Here is a 20,395-nt window from a genome sequence, read left to right as displayed (position 1 = left end):
CCTGAGACACACTGCAGAGTGCTTTGCTTACTGTCAGCACTGCATTTAAAAAAATAAAAAACTCTCCCATGGACTTGCATAAAAATCGCAGCAAAATCACTGTGGTCGTGATTTTTTGAAAAATCATGATCTCCGCGATTTTAATGCAAGTCAATAGGAGCGTTTTTAAAAACACAGACGCAGCACTGATGGTCAGCAAAGCACTCTGCAGTGTGTCTCAGGAGTAACTTAAAGTATATTTGAACTGAGGATATGGTGGCTGCCAAATTTATTTCCTTTTAAACATTACCAGTTGCCTGGCAGTCCTGCCGATCTCTTTGGCTGCAGCAGTGTCTGAATCAAACACCTGAAACAAGCATGCAGCTAATCCAGTTAAGTTTCAGTCAGAGCACTTGACTTACATGCTTGTTCAGGGTCTATTGCAAAGAGTATTATATACAGAGGGGCCACAGGACAGCCAGGAAATCTGCATTGTTTAAAAGGAAATATGGCAGACTAGACTACCATATCCCTCTCACTGCAGGTGTACTTTAAGCCATGCATAGGTTGTAGCAGCTGTTCAGTGCATCTTCAGAAGAGTTTTGTAAGCTAGGAAACTAGAATTGTAAAGTTTAAAAGGGTGCTCTGCTAAGCCTCAGCAATAACGTTGTTACCTGAATATTAGAGGAAAAGTTTTGTTACATTTTAGGAGTAAATGAGGAAAAATAGAATAACCACAGGTTCAGGTGATCCCTGGAAAGTTCATATTATAATAGATCTAATCTGCAGATCAGATTCAGAAAGCCAATGCTTTGCCAGCTGGACAGCACAGATGTGACATGAGGTGAATGGCTTATAATGTTGGGAAATGCTCCAGGCCTTTCTGGTGCAACTCAGGTTATATATAATCATACGATTGGAGGGGACTTATTTTATCTTACAGTTTCCATTGTCTGATTGTATCCGGCTGCAATAAACAGTAAATTATGGAAAAAATTAATGAGCACAGTTTATATTTAAGCTTAGATTTTGTCTTGCACCACTCATGACTCACTGGACCTCAGTGAAGGTTCTCAAGGAATTACTGTATAATGGAATGAGACAGTTACACACGGTAAGATTTCCCACACGATTCCGCACTCGATTCTCTTATCTTCTTTCGTTTTTCTTATCTTTTTCCATTCACCGCTATGAGAAATCGAGTGCAGAAACGATCGGGAGCAATATCGGACATGACGGATTTTATCTATCGTACCGTGTATATTAGGCATAATACTATCTATTCTTGCTTCCCAATCTGTGAGATGTGTACCACTTTTGGCATTTGAAGCCAATGTAGTTTACACACTGCAAGACTCTTGATTTCTCAGAAGTGCAGTGAGGGAATCGGTTAAGTCTAAGGCAAGTACTTGAAAGCATGAATAACATGTTTCTGTGGGCTTGTGTGGACTCCAGCTGACCTTTTTAGAGAAGATAACACCCTGTCTGCACTTTGGTTTATGGATGTCACTTTATTCTAAAGCCCATCCTGCATTATATTTGAAATTTGCCTTGTGCCAGACCAAATTTCATCAGTTCCTATAATTCTTTCAGAGGCGGACATAGGGCCGTTCAGCCCGTGCCAGCGCACGGGGCCCCTGGGCTTCTGTTCTTTTAGGGGCCCATTATGTATCCTGTTTTTTTATTACTTATTTCAATGGGGGTCCCACTCCTGTATCCCCTCCCTCACCTCGGGTGGGCCCCCCTCCTGTAATTTGCGGCAGAATATAATGCAAGGAACCAGCGGACTGAAGCAGACGCTAGAGGTTCAGTCTTCCGGTCTACACTGTCTCCTCTGTAATGACACTCTTGCGCTACTTCCTGATTCAGCGCGAGCAGCGTAATTACAGAGGCGACGGCGTGGTCCTGAAGAATGAAACTCTTTCCTCTGCTTCAGCCTGCCGGACACTTGCATTGTATTCCACCGCGCATTACATGAGGGGGGCCCCCGAGGCGAGGGAGGGAGGATAGCAGTCGGGTTCCCCTCCTTAGCAGGTAAATATGACATTGTGTATCTTCTAGTCAAATCTACTGACACAGTATGTTCTGGTCAAATCTGCCGACACTGTGTATGTTCTGGTCAAATCTGCCGACACTGTGTATGTTCTGGTCAAATCTGCCGACATTGTGTATGTTCTGGTCAAATCTGCCGACATTGTGTATGTTCTGGTCAAATCTGCCGCATGATTGAACAGATTTTCTAGTTAAGTCTGCCGACATGATGGAACGTATTTTCTGGTCAAATCTGCTCACATTACTTGTATTTTCTGGTGAAAGCTGATCACATTACGTGTATTTTCTGCGCAATTATGTGAATCAATTTTCTGGGGAAAGGGTCGCTAAAACTTGGTCCCACTGTCTTTGCGTTGTATTTTTAAATTACAGTTAGCTCTGCCCTCATCCGGCCATGGCCACGCCCATTTTTTGGCACGGCGCAGGTTATGGCCACTCCCATCTTTCGCCATGGTTCGCAAAGCGTGCCGCGGGTGGGGGCCACTGGCGTACCAATAGGGGATGCGACCCCTGCCGTCGCGGGGGGTCCCCCTAGGGGACTTTTTGGGGGCAGGAGGGGTCGCAGCATTAGAGGAGAGCTGTGGCCGCAGATCGGTGGGGAGGGGGGAAATTGGCCCCCCTCCCTCACCTCGGGCACTCCTCTCAGCGCTCCCCTCCTGCAATCAATCATTGGTGGTGCTCGTGGCAGCCACGGCTGCGGGGGCAGGCAAGCTGAGCACATACCTCCTTCTGGCCTCCGATTACTAAGAGCTTCATAGAACTTCCTGTTTACACAGGAAATTCCATAAAGCACTTAGTGATCGGAGACCTCCGGCCAGAAGGAGGTATGTGCTCAGCTTGCCTGCCGCTGCGGCTGCCACGAGCACCACCAATGATTGATTGCAGGAGGGGAGCGCTGAGAGGAGTGCCCGAGGTGAGGGAGGGGGGGAATTTCCCCCCTCCCCACCGATCTGCGGCCACAGCTCTCCTCTTATGCTGCGACCCCTCCTGCCCCCAAAAAGTCCCCGAGTGGGCCCTGGGGAATTTTTTTTTGCAGGGGCGCTGGGGCTTTCTAAGTTCTGGTGGGGGCTCACAGTTAGTATTTTGCACAGGGGCCCACAGCTGGCTATGTCCGCCACGGACTAGTTACATTGTCAAACAAAGCAGTCCACTTTGGTAAGGTGGTTCTTTAAAGCCAATGTGTACCGATTAAAAAAAAAAAGTCAGATACTCACCTAAGGAGAGGGAAGGCTTGGTCCTAATGAGACTTCCCTCTCCTCTCCCGGTGCCCGGTCCCGCTCACAATCCCCCGTTGCAGTATTCGACCATTTCAGTCAAATACTGCCACTTCGGAAGTCTTCGGGAGCACTCGGGCTCCCGAAGACGGGCCTCTCCATACTACGCATGCGCGAGTGCCCACTATGACGCACTCGCGTGGGTCTATGACGCACTCGCACGTGCGCAGTATGGAGCGGCCCGACTTCTGGAGCCCGAATGCTACCGAAGTCCCCCGCGGCGGGGGATTTGAACGGAGGATCCACTGGGCACCGGGAGAGGAGAGGGAAGGCTCATTAGGACCGAGCCTTCCCTCTTCTTAGGTGAGTATCTGACTTTTTTTTTAACTCGGTAACCATTCACTTTAAAACCAGTTTACATTCCTGGACGTTGAATCTACATCCTGCCATGTAAACAGTTGTTTTCAGCAATCGCACTCCCGCCGGCACCTGCTGGACCCTTATTGGTTGCTGTGAACATGTAGTTCACAGAACCAATCAGATTGCTTGGAGAGCTGAATTATGGCTGCTGAAGCCAATAGCAGCATTCATTCAGTGAAGACTTTGTAAATATTTACAATGTTGCACTTCAAGTTCTCCTTTGACCTCTGTGCCAGTGTCAGATTTGAGAAAGGAGCTTGAACTATGCTATTAGTGTGTTAAAAAAGTGATCACTTTACTTCCTCTTTAGGTCTCTCACTTCAAACCAAATACATTACATATCTAGGAGTAAAGATAGCAGCTAACCCTAAAGAACTATTTAACCTAAATTATAAACCAATGCTAGCTTCCTTAAAGCAGGATCTAATCAAATGGAATATGCCAACTATATCCTGGACAGGAAGAATCCAAGCAGTTAGAATGACCCTTCTCCCCCGCCTATTATACCTTTTTAGAACACTTCCGGTCTTAGTAACCAAAACTTCCCTTAAAGACCTCCAAAGTGCCATCTTTAGGTTCATCACAAACAATAGAAGAGCAAGAATAAATCAGAAAATAATGTACATGAATAGAAGCCGGGGTGGACTGGGAGTTCCAGATCTATTTAATTACTATAGGGCTTCACAACTAGCCCAAATTGCCCAGATACATGCTGAACACTCCCCTCCCCTATGGGCTGAAATAGAAAATGGCTTACTGCAACCCCTCACATCCCAAGCACTTCAGTGGTCATCTCGAGTTCCCCTATCCAAGTACCAAAAACTATCCCCGCTAACTGCCCATTCCCTATCGATCTGGAACAGACTCAAAATCCAAAAAGGACTGCAATCAAATATCCCCTCTCAGACTCCTCTGTTTGGTAACCCCAATTTTCCCCCTGGTCTGGAGACGGGAGCACTGGGATGGTGGAAGGAAAGGGGTTATACCACTCTTAAAAATGTTCTACTGAATGACAAACTACCCACTTGGGAGCAATTTAAAGAAACTACCTCCTTTCCGCCCTCTGAGTACTTCCATGCTATTCAGATTTATCATTTTATAAAATCGCTTTGTCCCAATAATATCACACTTCCACCTAGGACCACATATGAAGCTTGGTGTGCTTTACACCCCTTAGAAGGTGGTCTTATTTCCTACATTTATTCCTTGCTCTCCCAACCAACGGAATTCACAAAAACACGCACAATGCTGCAATGGGAAAGAGACTTGGGCACCACTCTGACAACTGAGCGTTGGTCTAAATGTTGTTTAACACTTACAAAAGGCAGTAGCTACTTTTCCCATATTGAAACCAATTACAAAATACTACATAGAACCTATGTTACACCTATTAAAATGCATGCAATATCTCAGACCAACTCTTACCTATGTTTTAGAGGTTGTGGCTTGCCCGGAACTATTGATCACATTTGGTGGTTCTGCCCCAAAGTTAAAAAATATTGGTCCCAAGTCACCTCCTTTCTCAGCACAGCACTTGAAAAACCTCTTTATCCAGACCCCTTGCTCCTACTCCTAGGAGATAGGCCCTCTGGTTGGAATTATCCTCAGCACAGACTCTCCCAACACATAGCCAAGGCGGCCAGACTCCATATTGCGAGACAGTGAAGACAACCAACACTGTCAATGGATCTTACCGATCACATTATCATTGACATCCTAATCTCTGAACGAACGCTAGCCATTATCAACGATACCACTGATGCCTTTACTAGAACCTGGCAGCCCTGGCTTTCGTGCTCACACACGATAGGTCTCCGATCCTGTGCCCTTTCCTTCTGAAATAAAATCAACTAATGCTCTTGACGGCCAAATACATTAACCCGGACCTCAAATTATCATATATGACTGTTGTAGTTAACCTAAAATATGTATATGTTACACTGCTGATTTTGCTGTAAGTGGACTGTATTCTCTCACCTTGTACTGTTATACTTATACCATGCCCTATGTTAAGGGCTTATGGAAAGCAAATCTGTATTCATTTGATTTTTTCAATAAAATACTTTTGAAACTAAAAAAGTGATCACTACTGTTATAAACTGTTGTTAACCCCTACCTAGCCAATAAACACCTTGTGTCACCTGCAGCTAGGCTTACTAACCCCTACCTAGCTTTTGTAAAGGTGGCCACACACCATACACTTTTTTAAATATCTGTTCAATTCAAGAATAGCAATCAATTTTTCTGACTGATTGTAACAACTCAAAAATCGGACCAATGTACCACACACCTATGTTCAATTTTTCCCCAATCATGAATAAAATAATTGAAAGCTCAGAAAAAATTGATTGGAACTGTACATAAAGTAATTGACAGTTCATCACATACCATACAATTCTTGATAAAGTTGGTCTGAAATTTCCAACATCCAATCTCCAAAAATAAAAAACAGGAAATTTGATTGGATTTATTGATCAAAAACAAAAAGCTTCAGGACAACCGATCGAAATTATTGAATTGGTGAAAAATTTGATATTTTTAATTGTATAGTGTATTTTAATTGTGTGGCCCTGATCTGTTCCTCTAGTCACTAGTGATGCTAATGTTACTCTGTAACCCCTACCTAGTCTATTAACCCCTTGTGTCACCTGTACACAGCCACCTACTTCTTAAAAAAAAAAACAACCCAAACAAAACCTTTTTCTATTGTTCCCATTGTCTGTCATTCCTATTTATCTTTTGTTAGTGTGTTATGATAAGATCAGATCAGTCCCTTCTACTGATTGTTATATTGTTAGAAAATGGCAAAATGCTGTATACAGCAAAGGAGGCCTGCGCCATGCTACAACTCACCAGCAGCAGCGATGAAGAATCTGGCAACGAGTGGCTGCCGTATGAAGGCTCCGAAACACTGTCAAACAGCAATTCCAGCTCTGAGGCCGCAGAGCCTTCAGCAAAACAAGTCATTAGCAGTTACACTGACTCTGCCAGTGAAGGTGAGAGAACAATAGTAGTGGTAGCCAGGTTGCTCATAGGGCTGGCAGGCTAGGGTACCTTGAAGACAGGAGGTACTATATGACATAAGTCACCCCCAGTGGTCACTTCCAAACATGGAAGAACCCCATATCCCTCCCTTTAGCGCAGCAAGTGGCATAATGACAGGCACAGGGAACATGATACCAACTTATTTTTCCCACCACTTTGTTCCTAAAATTTTCCAGGAGTTCATCATTGATTATAATATGGGGGCAGTAGAGCTTCCTGACCAAATCAGAAAAAAAAAAATGGTGGTACAAAAAGGTTGGGATTTATCTTTTGCAACTTGCACTGTACAACTTGGAACATAATTTTCAATAAGGCAGGCAACAGCCGCTCATTTCTAAAAAACCAGGAACATTGTCACATTCTTGGTACTTGAAACTGGTGGAATGGAATCAAAACACTGGCAAATCCGATTGTGAAGATATTGTGTATTGGAAAAATGTTCCTGCTTTGCTTCCCTCTACTCCAAGAAAAGCACAGCCTCAGAAAAAAAAAGTAAAATTTATGTCAAGCACAATATAAGAAAAGACAAGAATTACAGTTGTTTGCAAAAGTATTCGGTCCCCTTGAAGTTTTCCACATTTTGTAATATTGTGGAAACAAAATAAAGGTAAAAGGCTGCGCATCCCTGACCCAATACTGTACAATTGAATGGTTAATCGCTGTGGCGCACACCGCCCCCCCTGGACTGAAATGTACGCCCGCATCCAAACAATGCAATACTGGTCTATGGAGAAATTTTAGCTTCCATCATAGTTTTGCATGCAAAAATATAGATATACTGGACATCTGCACCAACGTTGAGGTAAATCTCCAAGGCAGATGTCCTAACACTAAACTGACCTAAGTTAAAAGCAAATGTCATTGCCCTGGCAGCAGCTAACGCTAAAATGTGTAACTTACATTCAATACAGACAGCAGAAAACAAAGCAAGCGCTCACCAACACGGGCCGCATCTGAATGACTCATCACCTCATATGCACCGCTTAAATAGCTCAAATACACACTCAGCAATCAGACAGATGCAAAACATATGCAAAACTAAATACTTACCATGCAAAACAGGATAGCACAATGGGTGCTGCTAGCCTGGTAGTTACAGAACTGTGGAAACAAAATAAAGGTAAAAGGCTGCGCATCCCTGACCCAATACTGTACAATTGAATGGTTAATCGCTGTGGTGCACACCGCCCCCCCTGGACTGAAATGTACGCCCGCATCCAAACAATGCAATACTGGTCTATGGAGAAATTTTAGCTTCCATCATAGTTTTGCATGCAAAAATATAGATATACTGGACATCTGCACCAACGTTGAGGTAAATCTCCAAGGCAGATGTCCTAACACTAAACTGACCTAAGTTAAAAGCAAATGTCATTGCCCTGGCAGCAGCTAACGCTAAAATGTGTAACTTACATTCAATACAGACAGCAGAAAACAAAGCAAGCGCTCACCAACACGGGCCGCATCTGAATGACTCATCACCTCATATGCACCGCTTAAATAGCTCAAATACACACTCAGCAATCAGACAGATGCAAAACATATGCAAAACTAAATACTTACCATGCAAAACAGGATAGCACAATGGGTGCTGCCAGCCTGGTAGTTACAGAACTGTGGAAACAAAATAAAGGTAAAAGGCTGCGCATCCCTGACCCAATACTGTACAATTGAATGGTTAATCGCTGTGGCGCACACCGCCCCCCCTGGACTGAAATGTACGCCCGCATCCAAACAATGCAATACTGGTCTATGGAGAAATTTTAGCTTCCATCATAGTTTTGCATGCAAAAATATAGATATACTGGACATCTGCACCAACGTTGAGGTAAATCTCCAAGGCAGATGTCCTAACACTAAACTGACCTAAGTTAAAAGCAAATGTCATTGCCCTGGCAGCAGCTAACGCTAAAATGTGTAACTTACATTCAATACAGACAGCAGAAAACAAAGCAAGCGCTCACCAACACGGGCCGCATCTGAATGACTCATCACCTCATATGCACCGCTTAAATAGCTCAAATACACACTCAGCAATCAGACAGATGCAAAACATATGCAAAACTAAATACTTACCATGCAAAACAGGATAGCACAATGGGTGCTGCTAGCCTGGTAGTTACAGAACTGTGGAAACAAAATAAAGGTAAAAGGCTGCGCATCCCTGACCCAATACTGTACAATTGAATGGTTAATCGCTGTGGCGCACACCGCCCCCCCTGGACTGAAATGTACGCCCGCATCCAAACAATGCAATACTGGTCTATGGAGAAATGTTAGCTTCCATCATAGTTTTGCATGCAAAAATATAGATATACTGGACATCTGCACCAACGTTGAGGTAAATCTCCAAGGCAGATGTCCTAACACTAAACTGACCTAAGTTAAAAGCAAATGTCATTGCCCTGGCAGCAGCTAACGCTAAAATGTGTAACTTACATTCAATACAGACAGCAGAAAACAAAGCAAGCGCTCACCAACACGGGCCGCATCTGAATGACTCATCACCTCATATGCACCGCTTAAATAGCTCAAATACACACTCAGCAATCAGACAGATGCAAAACATATGCAAAACTAAATACTTACCATGCAAAACAGGATAGCACAATGGGTGCTGCTAGCCTGGTAGTTACAGAACTGTGGAAACAAAATAAAGGTAAAAGGCTGCGCATCCCTGACCCAATACTGTACAATTGAATGGTTAATCGCTGTGGCGCACACCGCCCCCCCTGGACTGAAATGTACGCCCGCATCCAAACAATGCAATACTGGTCTATGGAGAAATTTTAGCTTCCATCATAGTTTTGCATGCAAAAATATAGATATACTGGACATGTGCACCAACGTTGAGGTAAATCTCCAAGGCAGATGTCCTAACACTAAACTGACCTAAGTTAAAAGCAAATGTCATTGCCCTGGCAGCAGCTAACGCTAAAATGTGTAACTTACATTCAATACAGACAGCAGAAAACAAAGCAAGCGCTCACCAACACGGGCCGCATCTGAATGACTCATCACCTCATATGCACCGCTTAAATAGCTCAAATGCTGTCTGTATTGAATGTAAGTTACACATTTTAGCGTTAGCTGCTGCCAGGGCAATGACATTTGCTTTTAACTTAGGTCAGTTTAGTGTTAGGACATCTGCCTTGGAGATTTACCTCAACGTTGGTGCAGATGTCCAGTATATCTATATTTTTGCATGCAAAACTATGATGGAAGCTAAAATTTCTCCATAGACCAGTATTGCATTGTTTGGATGCGGGCGTACATTTCAGTCCAGGGGGGGCGGTGTGCGCCACAGCGATTAACCATTCAATTGTACAGTATTGGGTCAGGGATGCGCAGCCTTTTACCTTTATTTTGTTTCCACAGTTCTGTAACTACCAGGCTAGCAGCACCCATTGTGCTATCCTGTTTTGCATGGTAAGTATTTAGTTTTGCATATGTTTTGCATCTGTCTGATTGCTGAGTGTGTATTTGAGCTATTTAAGCGGTGCATATGAGGTGATGAGTCATTCAGATGCGGCCCGTGTTGGTGAGCGCTTGCTTTGTTTTCTGCTGTCTGTATTGAATGTAAGTTACACATTTTAGCGTTAGCTGCTGCCAGGGCAATGACATTTGCTTTTAACTTAGGTCAGTTTAGTGTTAGGACATCTGCCTTGGAGATTTACCTCAACGTTGGTGCAGATGTCCAGTATATCTATATTTTTGCATGCAAAACTATGATGGAAGCTAAAATTTCTCCATAGACCAGTATTGCATTGTTTGGATGCGGGCGTACATTTCAGTCCAGGGAGGGCGGTGTGCGCCACAGCGATTAACCATTCAATTGTACAGTATTGGGTCAGGGATGCGCAGCCTTTTACCTTTATTTTGTTTCCACAGTTCTGTAACTACCAGGCTAGCAGCACCCATTGTGCTATCCTGTTTTGCATGGTAAGTATTTAGTTTTGCATATGTTTTGCATCTGTCTGATTGCTGAGTGTGTATTTGAGCTATTTAAGCGGTGCATATGAGGTGATGAGTCATTCAGATGCGGCCCGTGTTGGTGAGCGCTTGCTTTGTTTTCTGCTGTCTGTATTGAATGTAAGTTACACATTTTAGCGTTAGCTGCTGCCAGGGCAATGACATTTGCTTTTAACTTAGGTCAGTTTAGTGTTAGGACATCTGCCTTGGAGATTTACCTCAACGTTGGTGCAGATGTCCAGTATATCTATATTTTTGCATGCAAAACTATGATGGAAGCTAAAATTTCTCCATAGACCAGTATTGCATTGTTTGGATGCGGGCGTACATTTCAGTCCAGGGGGGGCGGTGTGCGCCACAGCGATTAACCATTCAATTGTACAGTATTGGGTCAGGGATGCGCAGCCTTTTACCTTTATTTTGTTTCCACAGTTCTGTAACTACCAGGCTAGCAGCACCCATTGTGCTATCCTGTTTTGCATGGTAAGTATTTAGTTTTGCATATGTTTTGCATCTGTCTGATTGCTGAGTGTGTATTTGAGCTATTTAAGCGGTGCATATGAGGTGATGAGTCATTCAGATGCGGCCCGTGTTGGTGAGCGCTTGCTTTGTTTTCTGCTGTCTGTATTGAATGTAAGTTACACATTTTAGCGTTAGCTGCTGCCAGGGCAATGACATTTGCTTTTAACTTAGGTCAGTTTAGTGTTAGGACATCTGCCTTGGAGATTTACCTCAACGTTGGTGCAGATGTCCAGTACATCTATATTTTTGCATGCAAAACTATGATGGAAGCTAAAATTTCTCCATAGACCAGTATTGCATTGTTTGGATGCGGGCGTACATTTCAGTCCAGGGAGGGCGGTGTGCGCCACAGCGATTAACCATTCAATTGTACAGTATTGGGTCAGGGATGCGCAGCCTTTTACCTTTATTTTGTTTCCACAGTTCTGTAACTACCAGGCTAGCAGCACCCATTGTGCTATCCTGTTTTGCATGGTAAGTATTTAGTTTTGCATATGTTTTGCATCTGTCTGATTGCTGAGTGTGTATTTGAGCTATTTAAGCGGTGCATATGAGGTGATGAGTCATTCAGATGCGGCCCGTGTTGGTGAGCGCTTGCTTTGTTTTCTGCTGTCTGTATTGAATGTAAGTTACACATTTTAGCGTTAGCTGCTGCCAGGGCAATGACATTTGCTTTTAACTTAGGTCAGTTTAGTGTTAGGACATCTGCCTTGGAGATTTACCTCAACGTTGGTGCAGATGTCCAGTATATCTATATTTTTGCATGCAAAACTATGATGGAAGCTAAAATTTCTCCATAGACCAGTATTGCATTGTTTGGATGCGGGCGTACATTTCAGTCCAGGGGGGGCGGTGTGCGCCACAGCGATTAACCATTCAATTGTACAGTATTGGGTCAGGGATGCGCAGCCTTTTACCTTTATTTTGTTTCCACAGTTCTGTAACTACCAGGCTAGCAGCACCCATTGTGCTATCCTGTTTTGCATGGTAAGTATTTAGTTTTGCATATGTTTTGCATCTGTCTGATTGCTGAGTGTGTATTTGAGCTATTTAAGCGGTGCATATGAGGTGATGAGTCATTCAGATGCGGCCCGTGTTGGTGAGCGCTTGCTTTGTTTTCTGCTGTCTGTATTGAATGTAAGTTACACATTTTAGCGTTAGCTGCTGCCAGGGCAATGACATTTGCTTTTAACTTAGGTCAGTTTAGTGTTAGGACATCTGCCTTGGAGATTTACCTCAACGTTGGTGCAGATGTCCAGTACATCTATATTTTTGCATGCAAAACTATGATGGAAGCTAAAATTTCTCCATAGACCAGTATTGCATTGTTTGGATGCGGGCGTACATTTCAGTCCAGGGAGGGCGGTGTGCGCCACAGCGATTAACCATTCAATTGTACAGTATTGGGTCAGGGATGCGCAGCCTTTTACCTTTATTTTGTTTCCACAGTTCTGTAACTACCAGGCTAGCAGCACCCATTGTGCTATCCTGTTTTGCATGGTAAGTATTTAGTTTTGCATATGTTTTGCATCTGTCTGATTGCTGAGTGTGTATTTGAGCTATTTAAGCGGTGCATATGAGGTGATGAGTCATTCAGATGCGGCCCGTGTTGGTGAGCGCTTGCTTTGTTTTCTGCTGTCTGTATTGAATGTAAGTTACACATTTTAGCGTTAGCTGCTGCCAGGGCAATGACATTTGCTTTTAACTTAGGTCAGTTTAGTGTTAGGACATCTGCCTTGGAGATTTACCTCAACGTTGGTGCAGATGTCCAGTATATCTATATTTTTGCATGCAAAACTATGATGGAAGCTAAAATTTCTCCATAGACCAGTATTGCATTGTTTGGATGCGGGCGTACATTTCAGTCCAGGGGGGGCGGTGTGCGCCACAGCGATTAACCATTCAATTGTACAGTATTGGGTCAGGGATGCGCAGCCTTTTACCTTTATTTTGTTTCCACAGTTCTGTAACTACCAGGCTAGCAGCACCCATTGTGCTATCCTGTTTTGCATGGTAAGTATTTAGTTTTGCATATGTTTTGCATCTGTCTGATTGCTGAGTGTGTATTTGAGCTATTTAAGCGGTGCATATGAGGTGATGAGTCATTCAGATGCGGCCCGTGTTGGTGAGCGCTTGCTTTGTTTTCTGCTGTCTGTATTGAATGTAAGTTACACATTTTAGCGTTAGCTGCTGCCAGAGCAATGACATTTGCTTTTAACTTAGGTCAGTTTAGTGTTAGGACATCTGCCTTGGAGATTTACCTCAACGTTGGTGCAGATGTCCAGTATATCTATATTTTTGCATGCAAAACTATGATGGAAGCTAAAATTTCTCCATAGACCAGTATTGCATTGTTTGGATGCGGGCGTACATTTCAGTCCAGGGGGGGCGGTGTGCGCCACAGCGATTAACCATTCAATTGTACAGTATTGGGTCAGGGATGCGCAGCCTTTTACCTTTATTTTGTTTCCACAGTTCTGTAACTACCAGGCTAGCAGCACCCATTGTGCTATCCTGTTTTGCATGGTAAGTATTTAGTTTTGCATATGTTTTGCATCTGTCTGATTGCTGAGTGTGTATTTGAGCTATTTAAGCGGTGCATATGAGGTGATGAGTCATTCAGATGCGGCCCGTGTTGGTGAGCGCTTGCTTTGTTTTCTGCATTTTGTAATATTACTGCCACAAACATGAATCAATTTTATTGGAATTCTACGTGAAAGACAAATACAAAGTGGTGTACACGTGAGAAGTGGAATGGAAATCATACATGATTCCAAACATTTAACCCCCCCCAAAACTGCAAAGTGGGGTGTGCATAATTATTCAGCCCCAAGTCAATACTTTGTAGAACCACCTTTTGCTGAAATTACAGCTGCCAGTCTTTTAGGGTATGTCTCTACCAGCTTTGCACATCTAGAGACTGAAATTCTTGCCCATTCTTCTTTGCAAAACAGCTCCAGCTCAGTCAGATTAGATGTACAGCATTTGTGAACAGCAGTTTTCAGATTTTGCCACAGATTCTCAATTGGATTTAGAGCTGGACTTTGACTGGGCCATTCTAACACATAGATATGTTTTGTTTTAAACCATTACATTGTTGCCCTGGCTTTATGTTTAGGGTCGTTGTCCTGCTGGAAGGTGAACCTCCGCCCCAGTCTCAAGTCTTTTGCAGACTCCAAGAGGTTTTTTCCAAGATTGCCCTGTATTTGGCTCCATCCATCTTCCCATCAACTCTGACCAGCTTCCCTGTCCCTGCTGAAGAGAAGCACCCCCAGAGCAGGATGCTGCCACCACATTTGACAGTGGGGATGGTGTGTTCAGAGTGATGTGCAGTGTTAGTTTTCCACCACAAATAGCGTTTTGCATTTTGGCCAAAAAAGACCAGAGCACCTTCTTCCATGTTTGCGGTGTCCCCCACATGGCTTGTGACATTTGTTATGCTTTTCTGTTAACAATGGCTGTCTTCTTGCCACTCTTCCGTAAAGGCCAATTTTGTGCAGTGCACGACTAATAGTTGTCCTATGGACAGATTCCCCCACCTGAGCTGTAGATCTCTGCAGCTCGTCCAGAGTCACCATGGGCCTCTTGACTGCATTTCTGATCAGCACTCTCCTTGTTCTGCCTGTGAGTTTAGGTGCACGGCCTTGTCTTGAAAGGTTTACAGTTGTGCCATACTCCTTCCATTTCTGAATGATCGCTTGAACAGTGCTCCATGGGATGTTCAAGGCTTTGGAAATCTTTTTGTAGCCTAAGCCTGTGATGAACAGTACGGAAAGTCGTGCGTAATCGCCAACGATTTCCGTATTGTTGAGCAGAATGTCAGTTTTGTTTTGTCACTTTCTGTTTAAACGTTCAACATGTCTTTCCCTTCAGTCTGAATTAGAGCCCCTCACCCCTCCACTTCCTTATTAGCTATTCACACATAGCTCTAGACACATAGGTGCTACGAGCTACGACCAAATGGTGGCCATGGAGCAGCTTCAGCAGATAATCAGTCCCTTGCTTCCCTCCAAAACTGTGAACAGACAATGGACAAATTTCATGTATTAATAATTCAAGATGTGGTTATCGCAGACAAATGACAAATCTATTATCTGGTTCTTAAAAATCAGCCTAATAACTAATCAAAATTCTAACCTCCTAGCTGCCAGGGGGACTCAACTACTTAGTACTGGCAAACCCCACAAGCTAATCTAACGGTATTTGGTGTCATCGGATCACACATCGGCCGCAGGTTACGAATCTGCCCTCGGATTCACTGTGTGCCAATCCAGACTGAAATGGCGCAGGTTATTTGTAAATTGTGTCATTTTAGGCTTGTACAGAAATCCTTCCTCTAATTGCTCCAAAGGAGTTAAACACACTTACTTTTCAGGTAGGACAGCCCACTAAGTCAGATGTTATAAAAGTCTGGTCCATCAGCGACCATTTTTAGTCTCCAAATTCCATCATCTAAGACCTTCACACACGTGCTCTCCAGGAGACCAGAGAGCACATGGACTACATGAACATGTTTTGTTTCAAGGACTCTGATATCAATGCCTGCATTTGAACTGGACTTTGAGGAAATATTCCCACACAGACTGCATTTCGGCTAAGTAAACCTTTTACAATTATTCCCTTGTATTTTAAGCTTTGTGTTTATATGTTAACCTCCCTAGCATTCTGGACGAGCTAGGCTCGTCCAGAGACGCCGGAGGTAACCGCTCAGGCCCCGCTGGGCCGATTTGAATAATTTTGCTTGCTGCGTGTTGTGTCCGATCGCCGCCGCCCGCCGCAGATCCGCCACTACCCGCCGCGATGCAGGGAACGGGATTTCCGGATGGGTGATTGCGCCGGCGGGGATCGGAGGGGTGGGAGGGACGCCGCAGGGAGGGGGGAATCATGTAGCTAGCGCTAGGCTAGCTACATGATATATTTAAAAAAAAACATTGCAAAAAACGTTCCCGTGGCCGCAGGAATCAGAACGCCAGGCAGGTTAATTGGTGTATGTAAATGTGTGTAATGCATTTTTGTTATTAAAAAAAAACCGTTTAGTGGTTATGACCTGTTGCTGAACATACACAATCGTACTTACTCCTCTGAAAACGTTACCTTGTGTTCTATAGTATCTTGTATTTATAACCCATATGCTTGAATCAGGCACAGATAGACAGATCTGGCACCGATCCCTGCATACTGCTAAGGGTTAACTTACAGTGTTTGCAGTGTGCTAATATATTTACAGTCATGTGCTGACTCACATGTGGTGGCAAGCATTTTAATTGTACGTGTGTGGTGAATCCTTTGGAGTCAGGACGCTCCTCTCGGCTAGTCGGTTCATAGATTGCGAATCCACATATAGGCATCTATGCGCAAAGCGACAGCAAGACTGAGTTTCTGACTCTGAACGATTGACCCAATCAAGGATCGGCCCGTGCGGTCTATGACAATTAATTGGCAGCTTATTGGGATTTGTGTATGTTCAGAACATCAACGGCAACGTTATTTTAATAACCTGCCAGAACAGATCAAAATCTGTGGTCGATAACCGGTGCATTACCATTTATATAGACTAAATGTATAGCACTGAGTCCCCCCCCCCCAATCTCTTTCTTCTATCCTATCTTTTATTTTGCAACAATGGCTGATGCAGTGGGATACAAGCGAATGCAGTTTCCTGATCTGGCAAACTTGTGTGAAGAAAGAGGCATTGAGACTTATAATAAAACGAAACCGCAATTAATCGAGGACTTATTGCGACTGAATACCCAGCCGGATCAGATGCTGGAAGAGCCTTCGGATGGTTCAGAAGTTACTGGACCTGGGAGAGCTGGGAGTGAGCTGTTGAATCGAATTGACACACCTCCAGCCCCAGGGGAAAACAGGACCGAGTCTGAGCGGATCACACTAAATGATGAGGAGCATGGTAACCGGCAGGAGCCTGTCCATGCAAACCTTTCCTGTGTTCCTGATGCTGGAATGCAGCATGCTTTACAAAGACTGTCGGATACGAATCCTGAGCTGTACCTGCAGATTGTCAGAGAAAACGCTGACCGTGCAGAACGCCAGGCGGAAAGGGAAGCTTCAGAACACCAGGCGGAAAGAGAAGCTTCAGAGCGCCAGCTGCAGGCGGAAAGAGAAGTTTCAGAGCGCCGGTGGCTTGCTGAGAAAGAGGCAGCAGAGAGAGAATCCGCATGCCGACACTGAAAAGACTTGTCGTCAGCATCATCTGCCTCAGGACCAGTGGGCGAGATTTCTGACCCCCAACTTGCGGGACAAAGCACTTGAGGCGTTTGTGGGCCAGTTGACCCCAGAGGTATATCGCAGAAAGTTTAGGGCCCTGCAGAAAGGCCCCACAGACACTTATGCAGACCTTGCGGGTCACCTGCTGACTGTGTTCCGGAAGTGGTCACGAGGCCTCAACAAAGACTCTCACCAAGGTTTGGAGGACCTCATCGTACAGGACCAGTTACTGCACTGTTGTCCACCAGAGGTCCGGCAGTTTGTCTTTGAGCGGAGGCCTGGATTCACCAATGCTGCCGCAGACACTTTTGTGGCCACCGGAGTACCGGACAACAGCAAACCTCCAACCCAGGGCTGGAAAGGAGGGAGACCTATGCAACCTAGCTTTCCTCCCCCTGCAAACCGTAAGAATCAGGTCCCACAGCCACAGAGGCCGGCAGCTGCACCTGCTACTCTTTCGCCTGATGCAACATATGTTCCCAAGTGTTACCAGTGTGGCCAGCGAGGACATCTACTCTGACTGCCCCGAGGTAAGGACACAGTCTCCAGAGCCTAGCCCAGAGTCGTCTAGCCCATCCTCTACTGCACACGCCTGCCTCATCATTGGAGCAGCAAATCCTCGACTTTCTGGGAGTTAAGTGGTGGAAGTAAACGACCAGATTGCTGTCGGTTTCCGCGACACCGGCGCAGAGCTTACATTGGTTCGCGCTCATCTTGTTGCCAGGGAGAATTTCCTTCCTAACGAGCTTGTTACACTTGTGGGTGTTGGTGGCACACACGCACGCATCGCCAAAGCTCGTATTGTTCTTGATTGGGGAAGGGGGCGCCAGACAAAAGTTGTGGGGGTGACAGATGACATTCCATTGCCTGTGCTGTTGGGCACAGATCTTGGCACCCTCCGGTCCTTTTATGAACCTATGACCAACACCCAGGATCTCCGGTCTGGACCTACTCAGGTACTGTACAAGCTTGGGGAGGGAGCGAGGGAGGCTGTTGGGGTAATGGTACCTAGCTCTCCTAGGGAAGGAGGCAGGGAAGAGGTACCCATTTCTAACGGACAGCTGTCTAATCACTGTTTGTCTGATTCTAAACCTGTCACTGTTGTTCCAGATGCATGTGTAACTTATGTGAAAAATTAACATAACGGATATTGATGTTGTACAAAATATTGCCAATAGGTTTCATGCTGAACCTCACGTTGCTAAAAATGATGCATGTGTAAATGTGATTGCCTCTCACCTAGGAGGTAACAGTCCTGTTTTGCCTTGGTCAGATTCCTGCAGGGCTGCGGAAGGAGACCAGGTGTCAGAGCAGGCAGCTGGGGTCCTAGACCTCTCCTCCTGCTATGACAGCCAGAGTGCCCCACCATTGCCTGGTACCAAACAGCTGGTGGAGACAGGCAGTTCCTCCCGTCTCACCCTTGCAGAAGCAACCCAGCGCAAAACTGCCAAGAGGTTCACCATCTATCCCTCCTATAGGAGGGGCCAGCCTCGCCGCACAGGTGAAGGCCAATTCATTTTTTAAAAGTTGTTCTAATGTTTACCTAGGTTGTGCTGACCAAAATGTTTTGCCAAAGTGTAGTCAGTTAGAGCAGGGGTATGCCACGCTGCTTCCAGATTCGCGGGCTGACACCCGAGGGTCGGAAAGTGACCTGGATATCAGCCAACGACTCTCTCCCTTACAGGAAGCGCTAGGCAAACCCAGTCAGACCTTCAGGGGTTAGCCTGTTGGTGTGTATTTTGCAGTCCGTAAAGCAGACACTGGGACACACCGGACCATGAGGCCTTATGCCTGTGGTGTGTTGTCTGAAGCAGTCAGATACGGAACTCGAGAACACTTTCAGTAGGTGCGTGGATCAGGTCTGGCTGACCTATTCCTTGCACCCAACTTAAGGGGGGGGGGGGAGGTGTGATGAACACTATGGAAAGTCATGTGTAATCGCCAACGATTTTCATATTGTTGAGCAGAATGTCAGTTTTGTTTTGTCACTTTCTGTTTAAACGTACAGCATGTCTTTCCCTTCAGTCTGAATTAGAGCCCCTCACCCCTCCACCACCCTATTAGCTATTCACACGTAGCTCTTGACACATAGGTGCTATGAGCTATGACCAAATGGAGGCCATGGAACAGCTTCAGCAGAATCAGCAGATAACAATCAGTCCCTTGCTTCCCTCCAAAACTGAACAGACAATGGACAAATTTCATGTATTAATAATTCAAGATGTGGTTATCGCAGACAAATGACAAATATATTTTCCGGTTCCTAAAAATCAGCCTACTAACTAATCCAAATTCTAGCCTGCTAGCTGCCAGGGAGACTCAACTACCTAGTACTGGCAGACCCCACATGCTAATCTAACGGTATTTGGTGTCATCGGATCACACATCGGCCGCAGGTTACGAATCTGCCCTCAGATTCACTATGCGCCAATCCAGACTGAAATGGCGCAGGTTATTGGTAAATTGTGTCTTTTTAGGCTTGTGCAGAAATCCTGCCTCTATTTGCTCCAGAGGAGGTAAACACACCTACTTTTCAGGTAGGACAGCCCACTAAGTCAGATGTTATAAAAGTCTGGTCCATCGGCGACCATTTTTAGTCTCCAAATTCCATCATCTAAGACCTTCACACACACGTGCTCTCCAGGAGACCAGAGAGCACATGGACTACATGAACATGTTTTGTTTTGAGGACTCCGATATCAATGCCTGCATTTGAACTGGACTTTATTTGAGGAAATATTCCCACACAGACTGCCTTTCGGCTAAGCAAACCTTTCACAATTATTACCTTGTATTTTAAGCTTTGTGTTTATATGTTAATTGGTGTATGTAAATGTGTGCAATGTATTTTTGTTATTGAAAAAAAAATCGTTTAGCGGTTATGACCTGTTGCTGAACATACACAATCGTACTTACTCCTCCGAAAACGTTACCTTGTGTTCTATAGTATCTTGTATTTATAACCC

This window comes from Hyperolius riggenbachi, chromosome 3 (genome assembly GCF_040937935.1).
Source record: "Hyperolius riggenbachi isolate aHypRig1 chromosome 3, aHypRig1.pri, whole genome shotgun sequence".
Classification (NCBI taxonomy): domain Eukaryota; kingdom Metazoa; phylum Chordata; class Amphibia; order Anura; family Hyperoliidae; genus Hyperolius; species Hyperolius riggenbachi.
Note: the sequence above shows the minus strand (reverse complement) of the source record.